Raw genomic sequence first — 21,535 nt, 5'->3', positions numbered from 1 at the left:
GCTTTGCAAGGGCAAGTTTACTTGGAAGGACAAGCATTCACGGTGTAACCGCTGCTTGCCCCTCGATCACAAGGAGGAAGGTTGCACGGCTTGTCGGCTTCTTAAGCCGGAGACTCTAAAAGACCGTAGGGTCAAGAGGTGGGCGGCCTACGCTATGTCGAAGGCCGACGCTCCACCCACCGTCGCTACCTCCGACAGTGACGAGGAACGTGATACCACAACCTCCGCTACGGAAGTCGAAAACCCCCCCTAGAGAGCGCACACGCGCTTCGTCGTCTGTCCCCGGCCCCGACGGGCTCGGCTCACGCCCTGCTTATGGGGATGAACACCCCGGCGACATTGACGCACACAAGACCACACATAAGCACACAACCCATGGCTCTTCTTTGCCGAAGGCAAAGAGAGCATCAGCGCCCAAGGAGACGCAGGTTTCACCGGCGGCCTCCTCGGACCGTTCGGGTTCGAAGCCCCTCTCGCAGCCGCGACCAGCGACTGGGCTTTCGGCAAATAAGGGCGCCGCCCCCAAATCGCCGGCCGGAGCGCATCAGCAGAAAGCGCAGGCCGCCGTAGAGCGTTCGACACCCATAACGTCAAAACCACAGCTCTCCGCTGACAAACGAGTCGCTGAGAGCTTGGCGAGGATCGTGGTAGCCGACGCCCACAAGCGTACGCCGAAAGACACGTCAAGCGCTACGCAAAGGTCGAAAGACACGCCGAAAACACAGGGGCGTTCTCCTTCAGTCAAAGGGATTCCCAGCACACCTGAAGGCTTTTCGGAGGGCGACGGGACACTTTCCTCGACATTGTGGGAGGTCGAGCCGTTTTCAGCTACAAGACACCAATTTTTCCCCGCTAGACCGCTCAGGGGTACCCCATGAAACCATGGAAAGGCTCCATCTCTGCATGGAAAGAATGGAGAGGTTTATGAATTCCCAAAACCCTCCCACTCCAAAGAGAATAAGAGAAGGGCCTCAGGAGGACCCCAGGGCAAAAATTCCAAGATTAGTCAATCCCCACCAGGACACAGCCTCAGACTTCCATAGTGTGTATGACCTCACTGGGGAAGAACATTATTTTGAGGAGGAGGATGATTTTATGGACGAGGAAGAGGGACGGAACCAGGAGGAAGGTCTGGAAGACAGCCCAGACTCGGTAGGAGAAGGCATCGGAGAAAATCCAGAAGAAGGACCTTCTCACCCCTGGCAATCCCCATCAATATATTCCGACACTGATGTCCTGAACCTAAATCCTCCTGACAATTCACCTGTTAGAAACACGTCTCCCATTGACGATCAACCCACATTTAATGCCCTGTTGCGCAGAGCAGCAGCACACTTCGAACTGGACACTGGGGAGCTCTCCCCTGAATTAGACTTCGTAGAAAGGGTAATTAAGGAGAAACCCCCGGTCAGTCAGACAATTCCCCTCCTCGCTTCGGTGAAGAGAAGAATCATCCCTTCGCTGTCCACACCCGCACTAATCAGAGGGGTCAATCCTAGAATTGAAAAACTTTTCACTCCTTCACCCTCAGACCCGCTGTACATCAGGGGACATTCCATTCCGGATTCCCTGGTAGTAACCAACACAAGAAAGAGGGCAGGGGTACCACTTTCCACCAGTGAGGCACCACCTGACAAGGAGGGCAAGCGGTTATATGCCCTTGCAAAAAGAGTTACATCCTCGGCCGCCTTTTCGGCAAGAATTGCCAACAACAATTCTTTGCTCGCTAGCTATGCGGACACGCAGTGGGCCAAACTGCGCAAAGACGCCGAAGAAGCGCCGGAACCATTACGTACACGCCTGCTTTCAACTATTGGCGAAGGAACCCAGGTCAACCAGAGTATTGTAAAGAGCTCTCTGGATGCGGCAGAAACTGCGGGACGTTCCCTAGTTCAGGGAATAGTCCTAAAACGACACGTATGGCTGCGCAACTCAGGGTTCAAACCGGAGACACAGGCGTCTTTAATAAATAAACCTGTTGAAGACTCAAACCTCTTCGGGAAAGCGGTGGATGAGGCTCTGGAGATGGCTAAAAAAAGAGTTTGATACTATCAAGACTCTTGACCAAATCTCTAAGCCCTCTACCAGGCGCGGCTATGGCAACAAACGCTTTTTTCGTGGCCAACGCCAACAACAAAACCAGCAGCCAATTTCCAGACCAATAGTGGCCAGTACAGCCAAAGAGGACAGCGCCGGGGCAAAGGAAGAGGGCGAGGGTCCACCCCCAGAGGTTCCCAAGCCCCTAACCACACCAAGTGATGCGAAGATTCGCGTCCCCTCCCATGCAACACCGGTCGGGGGCCGGATAACATCCTTTCTTCCAGCATGGGAGGGTATAACGTCAGACCGCTGGGTACTTTCCACCGTAGCCCACGGATACTGCATCGAATTCAACAGTTCCCCAACATACAAACCCCCGAGGGGACGACGCATGTCACCGGAACATCTTGCCATCCTTCTACAAGAAGTACAACAACTGCTGGAAAAAGGAGCCATAGAGGTCGTGCCTCTATCTCAGGTAACGGAAGGTATTTATTCAGTGTACTTCCTTGTACCCAAAAAGGATCTAACCATGCGCCCTGTATTAGGTCTGCGCCCAGCGAACAAGTTCATCAAACCCCAAAAGTTTCGTATGGTGACCCTACAGGAAGTGATCCCACTGCTATCACAGGGAGATTACATGACAACATTGGACATGAAAGATGCATACTTTCATATTTTAATGTTGCCAGCGCACAGAAAATACCTCCGGTTCATGATAGAGGGCAAACACTACCAGTTCAGAGTGCTACCCTTCGGCATAGCATCAGCACCGAGGGTATTCACGAAGGTACTGACAGTGGCAGCGGTCCACCTGCGCAGGTTGTCCATCCCAGTTTACCCATACCTCGACGACTGGCTCATAACAGGGGATTCTTACGAAACATGCTTCTCCAATACCCAAAAGACGGTAGACCTTTTGTTCCAGTTGGGCTTCTCCATCAACGAAAAGAAGTCCAGCCTAGACCCCAGCCAAATCAAACAATTCCTAGGGGCTCTAATTCAAACAAAGGACGGCCTCGTCTTCCCCTCCAAAGAGAGGGTCCAAAACATGTTGTTTCAGATCCCTCAATATGTGACCGGTCGAGAGGTGACGGTACGCAAAGCAATGCGCTTGCTAGGCATGATGGCGTTGTGTATTTATTTGGTCCCTAACGCGCGCCTGCGCATGCGCCCAATGCAGGAGTGGCTCAACAGCCAGTGGTGTCAGGCCAGCGGACTATGGGACGACCTGGTGGTGGTCTCGCAGGCCTTAGTTCTCTCGCTACGATGGTGGACAAAAGAAAACCTAGAAAAAGGAAACCCTTTGCCACACCCGCGGCGGAAGCCACTCTAACCACAGACGCATCCCTCACAGGATGGGGGGCTCACCTATCCCATCAAACTGCTCACGGAGAGTGGACTCCGAACGTAGCATCCAAACACATCAATCTTCTGGAACTACTAGCAGTGTTCAAGGCGCTAAAAGCCTTCAAGGAACACCTACAAGGCAGGACAGTGATGGTCCTTACAGACAGCACCACAGCCATGTATTACATCAACAAGCAGGGGGGAACCCACTCTCCAGGACTGTCCAAACTGGCCCAAAACATATGGAAGTGGGCTCTCAAACAGAATATGTTCCTTCTGTCACAACATGTACCAGGGGAACTCAATCTGCTGGCAGACAAACTCAGCAGAGATTTCCCCCTGCCCGAAGAGTACGAATGGCGACTGCACGAAGACATCGTCTTCGACGTCTTCACGCAATGGGGGTTCCCAGAAATAGACCTATTCGCAACCCTGGAGAACTCACAATGCCAAAGTTACGCCTACAGGTACCCCCAGAACCAATCCAAGGGGAACGGTCTGTCGATTCAATGGTCAGGGAGATTTGTTTACGCTTTTCCCCCCGACTCCCCTTCTCAACAAGGTAGTGCACAAGATGCACCAGGAACAAGTAACCATGATACTGGTGGCTCCAATGTGGGCCCGACAGCCATGGTTCGCTCACTTGATGGAGATGTCTCCATCTCCCCCAGTGAAACTCCCCTGCCCGTACAACATGCTGTCACAAGACAGGGGCAGGACTCTGCATCCATGCCCCCAGAACATGAACTTAGCAGCCTGGCTCCTGAGATCATAGAATTTGGACATCTACAGCTCCCGCAGAGATGCATGGACATCCTCAGGGAAGCCAGAAAACCTAACACTCGCCACTGCTATTCTAGCAAATGGAAGAGATTTGTCATTTGGTGCAGAGGAAAGAGCATCAACCCAATTGACTGCTCTCCCACACATATTATTCTATACCTGACCCACTTATTGGATTCAGGTCTAGTGTTCAATTCCATTAAAGTCCACCTAGCGGCACTTTCTGCATACACCACTTCCCAACTCAAAGTGTCGTGGTGGAAGATCCCTGTTATAAAGGCCTTCATGGAGGGAATAAAGAGAATACACCCCCGATAGCTGACCCAGCTCCTGGATGGGACCTTAACCTGGTACTTACCAAACTCATGGGCTCACCATTTGAACCCATGCACAAAGCATCTCTTAAAGACCTCACTCTTAAGACTGCTTTTCTAATAGCTATCACCTCCATCAGGAGAGTAAGTGAACTACAGGCTCTTTCTGTTCTAGACCCCTTTGTTACAGTTCACAAAGATAAAGTGGTTCTACGCACTCACCCAAGGTTTGCTCCAAAATTCATCTCAAAATTCCACGTAAACCAGTCTATAGAACTACCAGCGTTCTTTCAAAATCCTTCCAACTTGGGAGAAAGGACTCTGCACACACTAGATGTCCGCAGGGCGGTCATGTTCTACATGGAAAGAACCAGACTACTGAGGAAGCCTAATCAGTTCTTCGTCTCGGTGGCAGCAGGAAGAGAAGGGGATGCAGTTTCAAAGTCCACTATTTCTAGATGGATTGTTCAATGCATCACTCTCTGCTATACTCTTGCTAAGAGAGAACTGCCCTTTAGGCCAAGAGCACATTCTACTCGTGGCACGGGGGCGTCCATAGCATTCATTGCAAATGTTCCCCTTGAGTCCATCTGCAAAGCGGCTACCTGGAGTTCTGTGCACACCTTTACAAAACACTACTGTCTAGATGCACACTCTAGATCTGACTCCCAGGTGGGACAGGCAGTATTAAGACATCTTTTATCTACTGTTCCTTCTCATAACCCACCGCCAACTCCGGGTACTGCTCGCTAGTCTATGCACAGCATGTGATTCTAAGCAGATTAACAAACATCAGAAGACAATGCATTACTTACCGTAAAAGCATTTCTGATGGTTGTATCTGCTTAGATTCACATGCGCCCACCCTTCCTCCCCGCTTGGATGGAAGGAACATAGACATCTTTCTATATTTCTCTCTTTTCTGTACTCACTCACGTCTAGAAGGCTCCCTCAGGGCAGAAAAATACAAACAGAGGGACCTCGACGCATGAGGGATTGTGGGTACAACACACGTCACTATAGGGATAGTGTTACAGACACGCCTTGTCGACGTCCCCTTTTCGACTACGAAAAACAAAATGCAATACCCCGCAGTGACCACTGGATGTCGGACCTATGCACAGCATGTGAATCTAAGCAGATACAACCATCAGAAATGCTTTTACGGTAAGTAATGCATTGTCATATATATATATATATATATATATATATATATATATATATATATATATATATATATATATATATATATATATATATATATATTTATTTATTTTCAGGTTTTTAAAAATGTTAATCCTCATTAAAGGTGGCACAGTTTCTCACATAGGGTGCTCCGTCAAGGACTATTGCGTAGTCCTATCTCACTAATATCCTTGAAAAAGGACCTTTTACTGTTCAATGCTGCTCTGAACATTATGGTCCTGTGTATAACCCATGTTCACTTCCTGTGGTTGATAAGGAGCTGGTTTAAAAGCGCACATCTGAATCATATCCATATTTTCTGTCAAAACATCCCATCGCCAAGAGCTTAGAAGGGGAAGTCTGCTGCAGTTTTCCATATATTACTTCCCGAGTGGTGTTAAAAAGATATATTTCATGGCAAAAAAGGCATTTGCCTCTGGGAGCATTGCTCTAAAAGCCATGAATGCCTTGTGTGCCTGTGTTAAGACAGAAATCCTGTGTTTGAGGATTCTAGGGCCTTTTCGTAAGGCCCCCTAATTTCTGATTCGCACCCCCCCCCCCCCCGCCCCTTCTAATTTTATTGGATCACTAACTTAACTTTTGGTGGCTAGAAGTACTTCTCGAGAAGTCCCCCCCTGCCAGTGCAACCCTATTTACACTACTTTAGGTATATGGTTTTTCAGTTGCCCCGAAGGCACCCAGTTCCAGCGGTGCCACTCAGCCAAGCTATTTGTGCCCTACAGTGCATCACCCTATGTTGGTTTTATGAGTCGTTTGGGGGTGCCTGTACTTTAGTTTTAGCTTCACTAGGGATGCAAGCCATTTTACTGCATTGGTAGCCCAATATATCTTTTTTTGGTATCCGTAGGGGACACAGATGTGTACTTTTCAATCCTGCGATCTGCCATTTCTTTTTTTGGGGGGGGTGCCCTTTGTTTAGTGCAGGGACCTTTCGAGTTGATTATCAGGAACATCTTCCCAACCTAGGACCAAGAAGAAAGTACTTGCAGCTTTACTTCCTGAAAAACTGCTACAGGACGTCTGAACAACCTGGTAAGCAAATGCTGCTTTATACATCGAGAAATGAAGGGTCTTGTCACCCAGAGATTTAAACCCTCAGCCCACGAAGACCCTAATGGCCAAATGCCTAATAACCAAATGGGTAGAGGCAGGACCGGGCATACTGTTAAAACAGGGTTACACAAGACCTGGGAGATGCAGGGTTGGAAATGAAGCTCTGTCCACATCTTCTACTGTTCGTTTGCCTCTTTTTTTGCTGATTTGAGGTGTTCTTTTAGGACTCTTCAATAGGGGAACGGCTGGCGCTGATTTCTGGAGAATGGTTTGCCATCACTTCGGGCGCATGGTTCCGATAGATGAAGGCCAAAGAGTATTGCCATCCTTTCATACAGCTATCGGACTGTATGACAGTCCAACCTTATGAATGTATCAACTAAATTATGAATGGTCCTATAGGCAAGACCAGTATTCTTCAGAAACAGATGGTTATGAATTCAATCAAATAACATTTTAATCAAGATCATAACAACATATATATATATATATATATATATATATATATATATATATATATATATATATAATTTTTTTTTTTTTAGAAACTTTTTTTTTTATTGCTTTTAATCAATAAGATTTTTACAATAGAAGACTTTTCATTTTCAGTGCGAAGCTGTAGTGTCATCGGTGATGATTAAAACGGGAGAAGTATTGTATTGTATTATGTTGAATTGTGTTGAGGCCGGAACTCATCGAAGGTCGTTGGACGGACCGGTCGGCTGAGAAGTTCAGTGTTTATATAGACCAACATTTTGTAGGTGGCCAGCCGCCACGAGGGTCTATCTCCGGCCATCAGTCTGGACCAACAAACGTCCTGGTCGCTTAAAGTGTGCTCCGAAAAGATCTTCGACAGGTAGACTGTTCGGATCCTGGCTGTGCGAGGACATGCTAAGAGCAAATGCCTAATCGATTCTATTGTTCCTGGCGTTTTGCAGAATCGGCACTCGTTCGATAGGGAAAGCCCTCTGATGCTAAAATTTCGTTAGTTAACAGGAGGTTTAGCCGCGCTCTCATTATTAAATCGCGAGCGTGTCTAGAAGGGAACTTTTTGATGTACGGTTGTAAATCGTTGAATCTTCTGCTGTTTGGCGGGAGGTGCTGTGTCAGTTTGTTCTTTAGAGCTGCCTCGTTGGTATGGATCCAGTCGATTTCTTTCAGCTTGTTATGAATTTTTGTAGGGTTTCTGACAAGTGTCTCTTCGTCGCACTCTGTCATAGCCAGCAGAGCCTGGTTTATTTTTGTCCAACGGTTTAGCAATTTACTTTGGCCGTTTTCACATTCTTTCTTGATTAGATTGTAAATTGATGGGTCAGGCGAAATTCTGGTTTTGCGGTAAAGCATAAACATGCTGGATTTCACTGTTCCCTCGAGTGATAGTAGGCTGAGTTCCTTCCTTATGACGGTCACCGAGGTGGAATTAGGGAGACCCAGTGTCCCTCTCCAAAACATCGCTTCCAGTCTCGGCCACACAACAGTGGGTAAATTCGGAAGGGCGTTGACGCCGTAGGTCAAGGTCGGAATAACCTTTTTCTTGTAGAAGTCTACAACAGGAATTAGGGAGAAGCGACCAAATTTTCTGTTAATTGCTTTGGCTTGTGCAATCAGCTTTTTCGTTGTTCTTTTGAGGTGGGCTTGCATTGCTAATTCATTTCTTGAGCCATCGAGTGTCACTCCAAGGTATCTAAATTCGGCGACTTTTTCGACACGCTGCTTTCCCAAGAACAGAGCGGTTTTTTCCACCTTCTTTGGTTTTGTAGACCGGATCATAAATTTTGTCTTTTTTTCGTTTATCTCCAATTTGTTGTCAGCCATGTATTCCGAGAGTTCCTTTAGTTGCCGCTGTAGGCCCACGACAGTGTGGTCTAGGAGGACCAGGTCGTCTGCGTATAGAATTCTATTCACGTGTGTATCGCCCAACTTTGGTGGGAAGCAGTGGACTTCTTCGAACGTTGTTTGCAGGTCCCCCAGGAAGGAGATAAATAGGGCCGGGGCCAAAGGGCACCCCTGTTTCACCCCTCTGGCGGTTGGAATCGCTGGGGACAGGAGGCCGTGTTGGTTTAATCTTACTCGCATGGTGGTGCCGGTGTACAGTGCTTTGATCGGCTCCAGGATCGGGGTAGGGCAGCCCCAGGTTTTGAGTTTCTGCCAGAGCCGCGGGCGCTCCACCTTGTCAAACGCCTGGGTGAGGTCGATGAAGATTAGGTAAAGTCGCGGTCCACCCTCCAACACTTTCCCTTTGAACACGCTGAGCATCAGTATGTTGGCTGCTGTGCCCAGTCCTTTTTTAAAACCTGTTTGTAGGTAGTCATGGCAACCCGCCGTTTTGGCCCAGTTGTTGAATTCTCTCAGAATGAGAGAACCAAACACTTTACCAATACAGTCGAGAAGGGCGATCGGCCTGTAGTTTTTTGGATCTTCTTTATCTCCCTTCTTGTAAATTGGAACGACTGTGGCCGTTTTCCATGATGGAGGAATAGATTGTAGTTGGGCACATCTTTGAAAGATTTTACTGAGAAGGGGGGCCCAATTTTCCTCGAAGGACTTCAGGTCAACGTTCGAGATGCCGTCAGGGCCTGGGGCCCGGGAGTTTTTCAGTCTCTTAATTTGTGTTGTGATGTCCTCGATGTCATCCACTCTGATCCATGGTAATGGTGTCTTTGCCAGCTTCTCTGTTTGCTCTTCTTCGGACTTCCTACACAATGCGCTGAAGAATTGTACCCAGGTAGCTTCGCCGATGTTTGAAATAAAAGCAGTTTTTCCGTCAGAGTGTGTTGCATTCAGGAGGCTCCAGAACTCTCTGCTGTTGTTGGATACTATTGTTTTCAGAATAGCTTCTGAGTCCTGTTGATATAGGGTCAGGCGATAGTTTTTGAGCCAGTTTTTGTACTGTCGGCACCCCTCTGCTGCCTCGGTTATTGCTGCCGCAGTTCCTCTCACTTTAGCTTGTCGTTTTAGCCTTCTCATCTCCTTGCGTTTTAGCACCACGATGTTGTCAAATCTGTGGTGCGAGCAGTTGTGATTGGCTCTGTTGGTGGCCTTGACTTTGTATGCGACCAATAAAGGTAAGTAGTCGATCTGCTCGCTTGTCCCCCGTTCTGCCTGTGCCTGGTATTTGTGTCCTAGTTCTTTTATTGCTTTAGCCGATATTTTCACTCTTGTTCGCTGGTTATTCGTGGAGAGCTGTGGCAACGCGTAGTCTCTTTCCACCTGTGTTGTTGACCAAACTGTCACCAGCAAGTTGTGGTCACTAGCCGGCGCATTGATCACGTCAAAAGAACTTATCACTGCCAACAACGGCGTGGACACAAATATGTGGTCTATTGTGGCGTTCGCTTCTCGCCTTGCCCAAGTCGGCAGCCGTTTTGGGTCTGGAAAGGCTGCGTCCAGGTTATGGAGTTCATAAGAGTTCATCAAATTCGTCCACTGGACTCCTCTCTTCGCACCCGGGCTGTTCTTGTCCAAACGGGAAGTGAATTTGTCTGAGGACTGGCATGTGGCATTGATGTCTCCACAGATCACGAGGTTAGGGTTTAACTGGGCCGACAGTACATCATCGATCGCTCTTTCCATTTGTTCCAGAAAGGATGCGTCACTGATTCCAGCTGGATTCCAATACGTATTTATGATGATCAGTGGCTCCCGTAGCTGGTTGGCTGGGTGTTCTTCGCGATCAGTCTGAACTGCTTTGGTCATCAGAATGGAGGGACTGCTAAATAGCGTGGCGTCGAGTGAAAAGCCACAGCCTTGACGACATGCTGTCAATATTCCAGAGGATGGACGTCCTGTTTGTCCTTTTGTGGCCGGTGAGAGGATGATTTCGTATCCCTCAAGTGTCGGGACCTCTGTGAGCCAGGTTTCCTGTAGACATAGAAAGTCATAATCTCGTAGTTCAATGACTCCTGGTCGCGTTAGATGCGAGTGTCCCCTGGTGTTCCATGAGCCTAGTCGGATGCAGGATCTCTCAGCTTTCTTGACGGTCGTGAAGGCTGAACCGGACTCATGGTACTTGGATTGCTATTTCCTTGGTGCACCAGTCGGTGCTTTGGATAACCACGACTCTGGACCCAGGACTAGGTTGAGTCTCGAGTTGTGCCTCAGCGAAGGTTGTATTTGGTCTGCCAAGATCGTTTTTGTAATCGTGAGGTCCATTTTTCTGTTATTTTGTTCTTGGCTTATTCTTGCCGGCGCTTTCCCGCCTCCCTGGTCCTTGTAGGCCTTCTCCTTAGTAGTAGTTTGTGGCTCGTATCTATGATTTGATTTTTCCCCTCTTGTCTCGTGCCGATGGTTTTTTGTGTACTGACAATGTTTTGATGAGGGGCTTCTCGTTTCCAGAGCAGCTGAATGATCGCGTTTTGGGCTTGGTCGGTTGAACCGTGTTGATCTAGTTGATTCTATGATGTCGTATCCAAGTTTCAGCAAAGCTTTCGTTTCGGCTATCAGGAGACGAAACACAGATTTGGAAGCCACGTAGAGATGTGAGATGGATTTGTGCTGGCTCTGGCTGGGGTCTACTATCAGCAGGTCTTTCGTGTTTATAGATCTGAGATTAGGCACGAAGCTCAGTAGTTCTAGCACCGCGCCTCTGTTTAGTACTACCTCGTCATCGTTTCCAGGGATCTGCTCCAGCTTCAGTATCCATTTCTTCCTTTGTGTTTTTTTCATCCTTGTGGTATTTTTCCGTCTTGGAGGTGAAGTGCGGCGCTTTCTGTTTCCAAGAATCTGTGCTAGGTCGGAGGCTCGTTTTGCTTGTGTAGTGCGGCTCTGCATAGGCAGAAGTATGACTTTGGGGCTTGGACACGTGTCGGTTTTCTTTCTCGTGTGGAGGGTTTGTAGACTCCTGGTTGCCCTTGCTCGCTGATCCCCTCGGGCTCTTTGCTCTCCACTGCGCCCTTTTATTCAATTTCTTACAGCGATCCTCGAGTGTTAGGAATTCTGAGCTAAATGCTTCATCCTCAAAGTTGAACCCTGTGCCCGTGTGTGTCTCCCTATGGATGTCTCTTGTTGCCATGAGCGGAGCACACTCGTTTTGTACTTGGGTTGGCTCTTCGTCCAGGTGTTGGCTCATGTTCATCATTGAGTCATCTTCAAGGAAGTCTTCAGCAGATTTGGGCGAGCTCACCGCTGTTCCGGGTTTAGGGCTCCCACTTGTGGTGGACGGTTGTTGGGCTGGGGTCTTCTGTCTCGTTTCGGCCCCCTGCTGTTTTTTATTTTGCTTAGTGGGAGGCCTGGCTTTCATCGCTGTTGTTGATGAGGGGGGTTCTTTCTCGATCAGGTAACTGAGCACAGTTGAGCCTTTTGCTTTTCCGGTTGACTGTTTAAAAAATTGAGTTTGCTTCTTATGGGGTTTGCTTGGGGCTTCTTGGGCTTGACTATTCTCTTTGGAGGTTTCACCGCCCCGCCCCTGCACCTGCTTGTCGAGGCCTGTCTGAGGTCTCTTTAAGTGTGGTTCTTTCTCTTGGTCCTGACCGATGTCACTGGTCAGATCTATAGTTATGTCTGTTTGCGTCGCGGTGGATACTGCATGCCTCTTTGAGACTGTTGTAGTTATGTTCTGCTCCGTTGTCAGGATTGGTATACTTGTCTCGGTAGGTGGATTGGGAGAGCCTTTATCTCTGGCCATGGTATAAGCCTCTAGAAATATCAGTTTGCTATACATCATGGCTTGTGTTGTGCTGAGATCTTTTAAGTTGTCACTCATGGCCTCGTAAAGCTTCATAAAGGGCGCCAAAGCAATTGTTGTTGTTGACATAATTGCCAGAATGTCTGCTTTTTTTGAAGGGGTTTCAGCGCCTGTATGATTTGACGAAGTCGATGTTCTTGTTTTTGCAGGGGTTTCTAGCACTTTGTGCTGCTTTTTGTACCCTGGCCCGGACTCTGAGCAAGAAGAGTCCGTTGGCCTTCTTTGATTTTCGTTCACTGCAGAGGCTCTTGCCGATCCCGTGTACCTTGGGATGTTGCTAGTTGAGGGTCCTGTTATTGGACTATTCCATGTTTCCCTGCTCCCCTGATCAGTTATGTCGCCGCCCGGGTGCAATTGGGCCCCCTCAGATGGAGGGGCAGACGGCCACGGGCTCCTCGGGGTTAAGAGACCCTCCCCCTTACAAGGGCTTTTTTCACCAATGGATACTGTGGCTGTCCGTCTAAGTTCTGCTTGTTGGAGTGTGGGTTCACCTTTCTCTCGTTCTGCATCCGTGCTCACGTCTGTTGACTCTGATGCGGGATCGATTACGTGTGACCCGTAGATGTTAGGTGTGGGTTCCACCGCTTCCCCATCTTTGTGTGTCTTCCACCACTGGGCTCGGGTACTCTCCATTTCGTGTCTCTTCGGAAGTCTCTTCAGGGTCTAATACGATCGCCTCTAAAGAGGAGACCTTTCCTAGGCCTTCCTCTTCGTTAGCTTGTGTCGCCCAGGCCCTTTCTTTTCTATGGTTGTCTTCCTGCGTTGTCTCGGGGCCGCCGGGCTGCCCTGTCCTTCCTGCAGTCCCTTCTGAGGGAGGGCTCATATATGCGACAGGCTGCGCCTTGGTGGGCAATCTTGATGTATCGTCTATTCTCCGGCATTTCGCCTGCGGCCAGCAATCCTGTAATGCTTGGAGGATTTCCGTGTCTGACAGTTCCACAGTGTTTCTACTTCTATGTGCTGAAGATGGCTTAAAGTAGTATTTTAGACTGAGTTACTGGTGGTTTTCTTGTAGTTTTAATCTCTGGTGTCTTTTGTGGAGATTGATCCACCTCCGCTGCCTCTTGATTTTTATATGGCTTCGCTCGAGGCAGTCTGCGGTGACCTGTGCCTTCCTTCGTCCTTATTTTGGAGGCCCAAGAGCGTGCATTCTCATTTCTTTTTCTCTTGGCTTTGACTCTGGGTGGATTAGATGTGCCCAATCTCAGTTCTGTGGAATCAGCTGTCCCCTCTCCTCCTTCCTGGGAGCCAGGCAGAAAGTCACTGTTAGTCCCTTGGGCAGGGGCGTGCACCATTGCCAGCACCGACAGTGCTGGCCGCCTGCTCTCTTCGCTGCCTGCCGCTGGCGCTCCCTGCGTGTCGCTCGGGCGCTCCTCAGCTGCCGGCAAGCCGACCGCTTTGAAGTCTCTCCCCTCTCCTTCTCCCTCTCCCACCCTCACCCTTGTTCGAACTTCAAGCCCAGGCCCGACGCCGTCTTCGGCTGGCGTGCTCGGCCCTCCTGGCAGATCTTCCTCACATTCCCGGCCCTCTGCTGGGCTACCGACAGTTTCTTCGTCCGTGCTCGGTCTCTCTGACGGCCAGGCGTCTGCTTCCCCACTCCCCGCTAGCTCCTCCCCGGGCGACCTCCGCGCCGCCACGGCCTCCACGAGGATCCGGGTCGGCGACTTAGGACCCCGAGCGGTGATATGCGGGCAGGTGGTCGTAAGGCAGGTTGGTGGCTGCGAGTTCAGGCTGCTTAGTGGAATGTTAACTGCTACACCCAAAACTGGCTCATGGCTGGTACTGGCGGCTGGGGCAGTTTTGGGAGTTTTTGGTTTGGGACACAGAGTGATTTCCTCCCCACTCGGTGGCCCTACGCCTCGCTCCTCGGCCTTTTTTCTAAAACATTTATTTTCAAATTGACTTCCTCAGGAGCTATCAATCGAGTTTTCTTTGTGCACATCCACACAGTAACCTACAAGCTATAAAGCGTACTTTAGGTAGGGTATGTTGATGCATAATTACAAGTTAAGAAATTGCCCAATGAGTCTGTCATGGTATATCGAAAAAACCATTCACCTGGTGTAGGTCAGGGGCAGACGGTTGTGTGTGTGTGTATATATGTGTATATATGTGTATATATGTGTATATATATATATATATATATTCAGATCATTATAGAAGAAATAGAGCCGTTAGTAACGAAATCCTTGTCTCAGCGGTATGCAGGGGGAATCTGGTATTGTAAACCCCTACCAGAGTGCAGAAAAATGTTCACAATCTGTAGAAAATGAGTTATTCAGACAGTGACTAGAATGTCATCACGCTGTAAAGGGCCCATAGTCGGTGAATTAAAATAGTGAGGTGAACTGTCATATCCATTTAAAAAATGTTAACTTGCCTGAATTAGTGAATCTGATGGTACCCTCGCTTACCTTTTTAGCCGCCATCTAACCAAAACTAAAAATGCCGTGTTGGAGATGCCAGAAGGCATGTCCAAAATAGCTACCTAATTTAAATGCGTCATGACAATTGTTAGTTTGACCGTTCTACCGTATCATTGATACAACTACCGTATCATTGATACAACTGAGCACCCGCTTTAAGACAAGGATATACATTAATTGAATTTTGTTAGCAAAAACACATTTTAGGGCGGAAAAGGGTTGGTTGGTCATACAGTAGGGCAGAGCTTAACGTTCTAGAGGTATTTTCTTAGCGTACTAAAGCTTTTAAAGTCCGGTCCCTAACTGTATACAAAAGTCGGTTCAGAGAGGGCTAAGTCTTACGAAGCAGCAGAACAGCCAAAGCTGCTGTGGATAGTTTGTCTCTAGGTAAGGATGCTTGAAGAAATAACACAATGTTGGAGACCCTGTTAAAGGACTCACTAAAGAGACACAAGCTGGCAACTTGGGTGGACACCCTGGATACCTCTTCACGTACTATAACAGCCTGGAGCGACTTCTTGGTTAAAAGTAAACAATACCGTTCCACCCCACAGAACCTTAGGTTAGAAGAAATGTTTGTGGCTGGATTATTTTCTCTGCAGCAGCGACGGACCCGGTGTTCTGATTCCTCGGTCTGGTGTTGAAAGGAAGGACTCTGAATGGGATGTCTCAGCAGCAGTCTCGAGGGAGCTACCTCTGGCACGGATTTCTTCATCTTCTCTGGTTAGTCTGCGGTTTTGGTGCCTTTTTCTCAGCACCAACAAAGGACAGTGTTTGCCCAGACGATCTTAGATTCCTGGAGTCCTGCACACTGGTGAAGGGGCTTGGATGAGTCTGATCATGTCTGTGGAGGTTCACCTGGAGCTCTGCAAAGACTTGGACGGATTCAGCCTCGGCAAGACGCACTGCAAATGGGGCAGAGGTCTCCTGGTATTCGCGGTCTGCAACTCTAGAAAGGCATAGCACCTCGGGAGATGGCTCAGTTCGCAGTTCGTCTCAGGGCTGGTTGGTCGCACCTGCCAAAGGGAAGGAGTCGTCCTCTTAGAAGCTCCTCTGTCACATAGAAAATGGTGTCAGGACAGCAGTGGTCGCTTCAGTGTTGCAAAGTGTATGCAGGCGTCTCGTCTTCTTCGGTTACTTTAAGTTCCTGTGGTCTAGATGCCTTTCACGTCAGGAACGTCATCTCCCTATTCTGTTTCAGCATATACCCCTCTCCAATCTCTCTCAGCAGTTTACAGAAAGGGGTGGGTGGCTTTTCAATCAGAACAGCAGATCCTCAGTGGGCACTGGTTCCATTCAGGCACTCGGGCAGAACAATAGCAGGGGAGTGAATAACTGCTCTCCCGCTTCCTGCCTGCCCAAACACTGGAGCCTAGGCAAGGACACCCAAGGTATGGGAGAATGGTACAAGAGCCAACAAAGAACAAGCACACTAGAAATGGTGAAAAAAAGAATGGCGCCACCATGTTCGGATATAGGTGACCCTATTGTGCACAACTGAGACTGTAAGTACAGTCTGCGGTAAACAAAAATAAAATAGTTGGTAGAACACGTCCACTGCCACCAGCCATAACTAGGTTGTTTATTTGACTAAAAAGTTACAGGAGTAGATAGAATAGGGGATACTAGGTATCGCCTTGGCACTCTACTTAAGGTGGTGTGTGCCAATCTCAAATAGTATAAAGTTCTAGGAGGGACACAAAGTATCCCTCTATCCTTAAAAGCAGTAGTAATTAAGGATAAAGAAAAGAATCTCAAAAGAGACCGCCCTAAAGTGTTCCCAGCGACACTGCCCATAAGGTGCTGTGTGATGCAACAGTAAAACACAGCTGACTTAAGAGATATGGAGGAAAGTAAACTCCATGGCAAAGGTAAAACAGAGAACAGAGTTCCAAAATTCAGAGCATATAAGAATGGAGAAAAAAAAAGCTCCATTCATTCAGGATATTACAAAAAAGAGTCCAGAAGTCCAGCAAAAAGTGCTGGGGGTCTCACTAGGAGATGAGGCATAAAGTGGATACATCTCCCCAACAGTTATTATTGTTGTTCTTGTGGATTTTCAGTTGGCCCTAAAAGACCGGTGTAATCTGAAACTCCCTATCCTGGAGGCAGTCCAAAAACCACAGAGGAGGTGACCTGGTTAGGAAGCTAGACCAGGGGGAACTCTACTGGATAGAGAAACTGGACAGCCTTACCCCGAATGGGATGGATGAGGATTTTTATTTGGGGGCTTTTCTTTAAACTTGTCTATTAAGGCATCTGATCTGCGTGGAATTGTGCATTGAGATGAAAGACGTTGTACTCAGATGGTAAATATTAATATTAGGCCCATCAGACACTAATAAAGCCTGTTTCACTGTTATTTGTAAAACCTGCAAACAAGCTATACACCAAGCAAAAACTGCCTCTTATAACGAGAGGATTGCTAAATCAAGATCTGGAACAAAAAAGCTATTTTGCCATATTGAGAGCTTGAGTCACCAGTGCCCCCCCCCCCCCTCCCACCGTCAGCTGTCACAAAGACAGCACATGGTGTGTTAACATCCAAAACGCTCTAATAGATTAAATCTCCTCGCTCCAAAATCATAATAAAAAAAAAACTCATATCCAGTGGCACACTTCTGTACAATCCCTGGTGTCGCCAGTTGATGGTACACACCCATTTTGAATTTTCTAAAGTATCCGACCTCGAAGTTGCCAAAATCATCAAAGGCCTTAAACCTTTGATATGTCAAGGCGACATCTGCCAGGCAGCTGTCATCAAAGACGGCGCCAACGAATTAGCTCCCTTTCTCGCCTCCCTTATCAACATTTCATTCACCACAGGAACAGTGCCCACCAATCTCAGACGCATGGGTCCTCCTGCTTCTAAAGAAGCTAACACTCGACACGAGCATACCGACCAACTATTGCCCCATCACAACCATCCCTTTCCTGCTCAAAATTCTGGACAAAGTAGCGTAGTAATAGATCCAAAAGTATCTTCAAACCTACAATCTCCTAGCGCTGCGTCAATTGGGCTTCTGCCCAGGACACGGGACTGCATCTGCTCTCCTCAACCTTGAAATCCAAATGGATGAATCAAAAAACAAGGGCAAACTAGCCTTCCTCCTCCTCCTCCTGTTAGACCTCTCTGCCGCCTTCGATTTGGTGGATCATAACATTCTTTGCCAGTACCTTGTCTCATCAGCCAACTTCTCCCTAAAGCTTTAACCTTGATGGAATCCTTCTTGTCCAATAGAACCATGAGGGTGTTTTTGCCAACAGCCTCAGCCACCCCCCAGTCCTCCCTCCCCCAGCCTTAGTCTCCTGTGGTGTCACTCAAGGCTCCTGCGTCGCACACCACACTTTACAACATCTTTACAACGCCTCTCTTCGACCTCCTTGACTCGATGGGTATCTTCAACACTAATTACGCAGACAACACCCACATCCTTCTTCCCATAACAGGCAACTGCGCCACTGACTCCATCTCTCTAAACTCAACATACCAAATTATCCAAACCTGGATGGCCTTTCGCTCCAAGTGCCTGAAAGATGAGAAAATTGAATTATTGCTTATCGGCTCCCAAAACCTCCCTAACAAACCAGTGCCTACACTACATTCATGATCAACGGAAATTCGATCCCTGTCTTCAAAGAAGTTAAACTTCAAAGGTTTTATCTGGACTCCTCCCTCGCCCTTTTCCAACAGGTCAATGCCATAACCTCAGCCTACACAGCCAGGCTCATCAACGCTGGTAGACCTTTTCTATCCACCGACAGCTGCATCACGCTAGCTAGTGCCCTCATCGTGTCCAGATTAGATTATTGTAATGCCCTCTTTGCAGGAACATCCAAGGGCAACATCAACAAACTACAGATCATTCAAAGCAATGCTCTCAGAGCAGCCCTCACCATCCCTAAAAATGAACACATCTCTTCTGTCAAATGAAACGTGCATTGGCCCCCCCATTCGCAATCAAATTCAGTTCAAAACCCTGACCTTGGCACACGCCTGTCATATACTGCCCAGAGATACCTGTCCAACAAATTCAAGTAAGCCCAGACTAACAGACCTACCAGATCCTCCCAATCCCACCTTATAACCACCCCGAGATTCAAAAAGCAGGGGCTTACAGCGTCCCGGTGATCGCAACCAAATTCTGGAACGCACTCCTGCCCCACTTGAGATCAGAATCACCCTACTGGTCCTTCCAAAAAGGTCTCAAAACCTGGCTCTTGATACAAGATGTAGAACACCCACAAGCGTCCGCTTCTGCGGGATGAAGCTCACTGTAACTAAGTCAAACTGTACGAAGCTTGCAACAGTTTTAAGGTAAAACCCAATATTCATGTAACCTGCGCCTTGATTCCCCCACTGTAACTAAGTACAAATGTACAAAGCTGGATAGTTTACTAAGATAATATCCAATCTGTGCTTCATGTAACCAGCGACTTGATGCCTTCGGGTTTGGTGCGCTCTACAAATGACTAAATAAATTAATTTGCTATGTTGATGTCAAGACAAAGACCACTAGAATGTAAATAAGGCCTCTTCCACAGAATCATTCAACTGGAGAAGTCTTTGACTCTGCTTTACTTTTTCCTCTTTGTACTTATTGCACACTAAACGCTATTTAGACATTATAAAATTGTTCTAACCTGTGGTTTGCAAGGCAGCTATTTTTTTTTTGCATAGCCCAGGTGAAAGATAGCTCAGATAAGTTAGGTTACCCATATATTCACTCAAATGAGGGTTTATGGCCAACTATTTCATGTGACCTGCTACCAGCAAGTGGTACACACCTAAATCTTTTTTTACAAATACCAGACATTTGGATGTGAGGGTTTATGACCACCTATTTCATGTGACCATTTCCTATTAGTAAGTGGTACACACCTATAACTTTTTACTTTTAACAAAAAAAAGTACCACACATGTAGATTTCTGTCCTGATTGGCGGCATCCTTGAATGTCAAGTATACCATTTTTCGACACAGGTGTTAAAATCCTTGCAGCCTGACCTCCCCTTCATTATCTCAGTACTAATACTTGAAGACGTTCACGAATCACTAAAGCGTGCATCTTCTGCACTAATCTAAACATATGACGTCATTGCGTGGTGGCGTCATTCGCTGATGCATTCAAATTAGGCTGCCATTTTGGACATGCCTTCTGGCATCTCCAACGGTGCATTTTTAATCTTGGTTAGACGGCGGCTAACAAGGTAAGAGTGGGGACCATCAGATTCACTAATTCAAGCAAGTTAACACTTTTTTACATGGATATGAGAGTTTACCTCACTTTATTTTAATTGACTGACTAAAGGCCCTTTACAGCGTGATGATAGTGTAGTCACTGTCAGAATACCTCTGCATTTTCCACAGATTTTGAACATTTTTCTGCACTCCGGTAGAGGTTTTACAATTTTTTTTACAATATCTGAATACCCCTCAGACAGGGATTTCGTCATTAACTAGTCTATCTTCTAAACTGTTCTGAGAATATATATTATGACTTTCTTTGTAGGTAAGACTATCATACTATTATTCTTTTGCACAGATCTCATTTTACTTACCAGGATTTACATTCCCGCCTGAGAAATACACAACTATCTTACACTATCTTACACTATGAAACACATGTGAACAGCTTGGACTGTCTGACCTTAACTTATACCAGGTGAATGATTATTTGGATATGCCATGACACTCCTTGCACAATTTCTTAACTTGTAATTATGCATAAACATACCCTACTAAAGTAGACTACTCTTTATTTAGCTTGTAGATTACTGTGCAGATGTGCACAAAGAGAAAACATCTGTTTCTGAAGAATACTGGTCTTTTCTACAGGACCGCTGATCATTTTAGTTGATACATTCTTAAGGTTTGACTGTCATACAGTCTGATAGGTGTGCAGGGGACATGAGTGTTCCACAAGTTGTGGACACTGTCTTCATTGTCCTCATCCTAGTTCCATTGTTGTATTTCTCCCCTGCACCCTCTATCAAATCACAATAATTTTTTACTAAATATAGTTGCGCTCCTTAACATTTGGGTTTTCTTTGCATCCTTCCAAGATCACCTCCTCCTGCAGATCTGCTATCTGGCTGTTTTCTTTAGAAGGGAGCTGATGACTTGGGCAGAGAAAGGCCAAGAGTGTTACTCTCATTTCTTTCCGGTGGCAAAGGAGGGCCTGAGGACTTAAAGTTCCTCAGGAAACTCCAATTCAAGATAGTGACCTTGGCACAGGTCCTCCAGGCTCTAGAGTCGCAGTATCGGTTGGTGTCATTGGACCCTCTGGACTTTTATTTTCATGTACCAATATATTCAAAGCACCTGAAGTTCAAGATCGGCAGCAGCGATTACCAGTTTCGGGTCCTGCCTTTCAGCCTAACCCTCACTGTGAAGGTCTTCACTAAGATGTTGATTCAGGAAGCGAGTCTCTGGAAAGGGTGTGTACACATATTCCCCCACCTGGCTGATTGGCTCTTCAGAGCTCATTCTCCGGGGGAGGCACTTGACCATCTCCTACCTAGTTTGGACTGCCCCATAACTGCAAGAAGTCTCAGATAACACCTTCACAAATGCTCCAGTTATTCACAGTTGTCTGAAACTCCCACTTGGGGAAGGTTTTTCCTCCCAAGCACAGGGTTTTGAACATCAGGCAAATGGTCATGAATTTCTAGAAAGCC

The 21,535-nt window shown here is 47.3% G+C and overlaps 1 protein-coding gene across 3 annotated transcripts in view; it reads left to right on the top strand.

The window, feature by feature from the left end:
* The window catches only part of BORA (BORA aurora kinase A activator), a 911,814-nt gene that overhangs the window by 569,304 nt on the left and 320,975 nt on the right, over positions 1–21,535 (top strand). The gene's annotated exons all lie outside the window — the stretch shown is intronic.

This window comes from Ambystoma mexicanum, chromosome 7q (genome assembly GCF_040938575.1).
Source record: "Ambystoma mexicanum isolate Mex_15411 chromosome 7q, UKY_AmexF1_1, whole genome shotgun sequence".
Lineage (NCBI taxonomy): Eukaryota > Metazoa > Chordata > Amphibia > Caudata > Ambystomatidae > Ambystoma > Ambystoma mexicanum.
The sequence above is the reverse complement of the archived record's forward strand: the minus strand, read 5'-3'. Positions and strand labels throughout refer to the sequence as shown.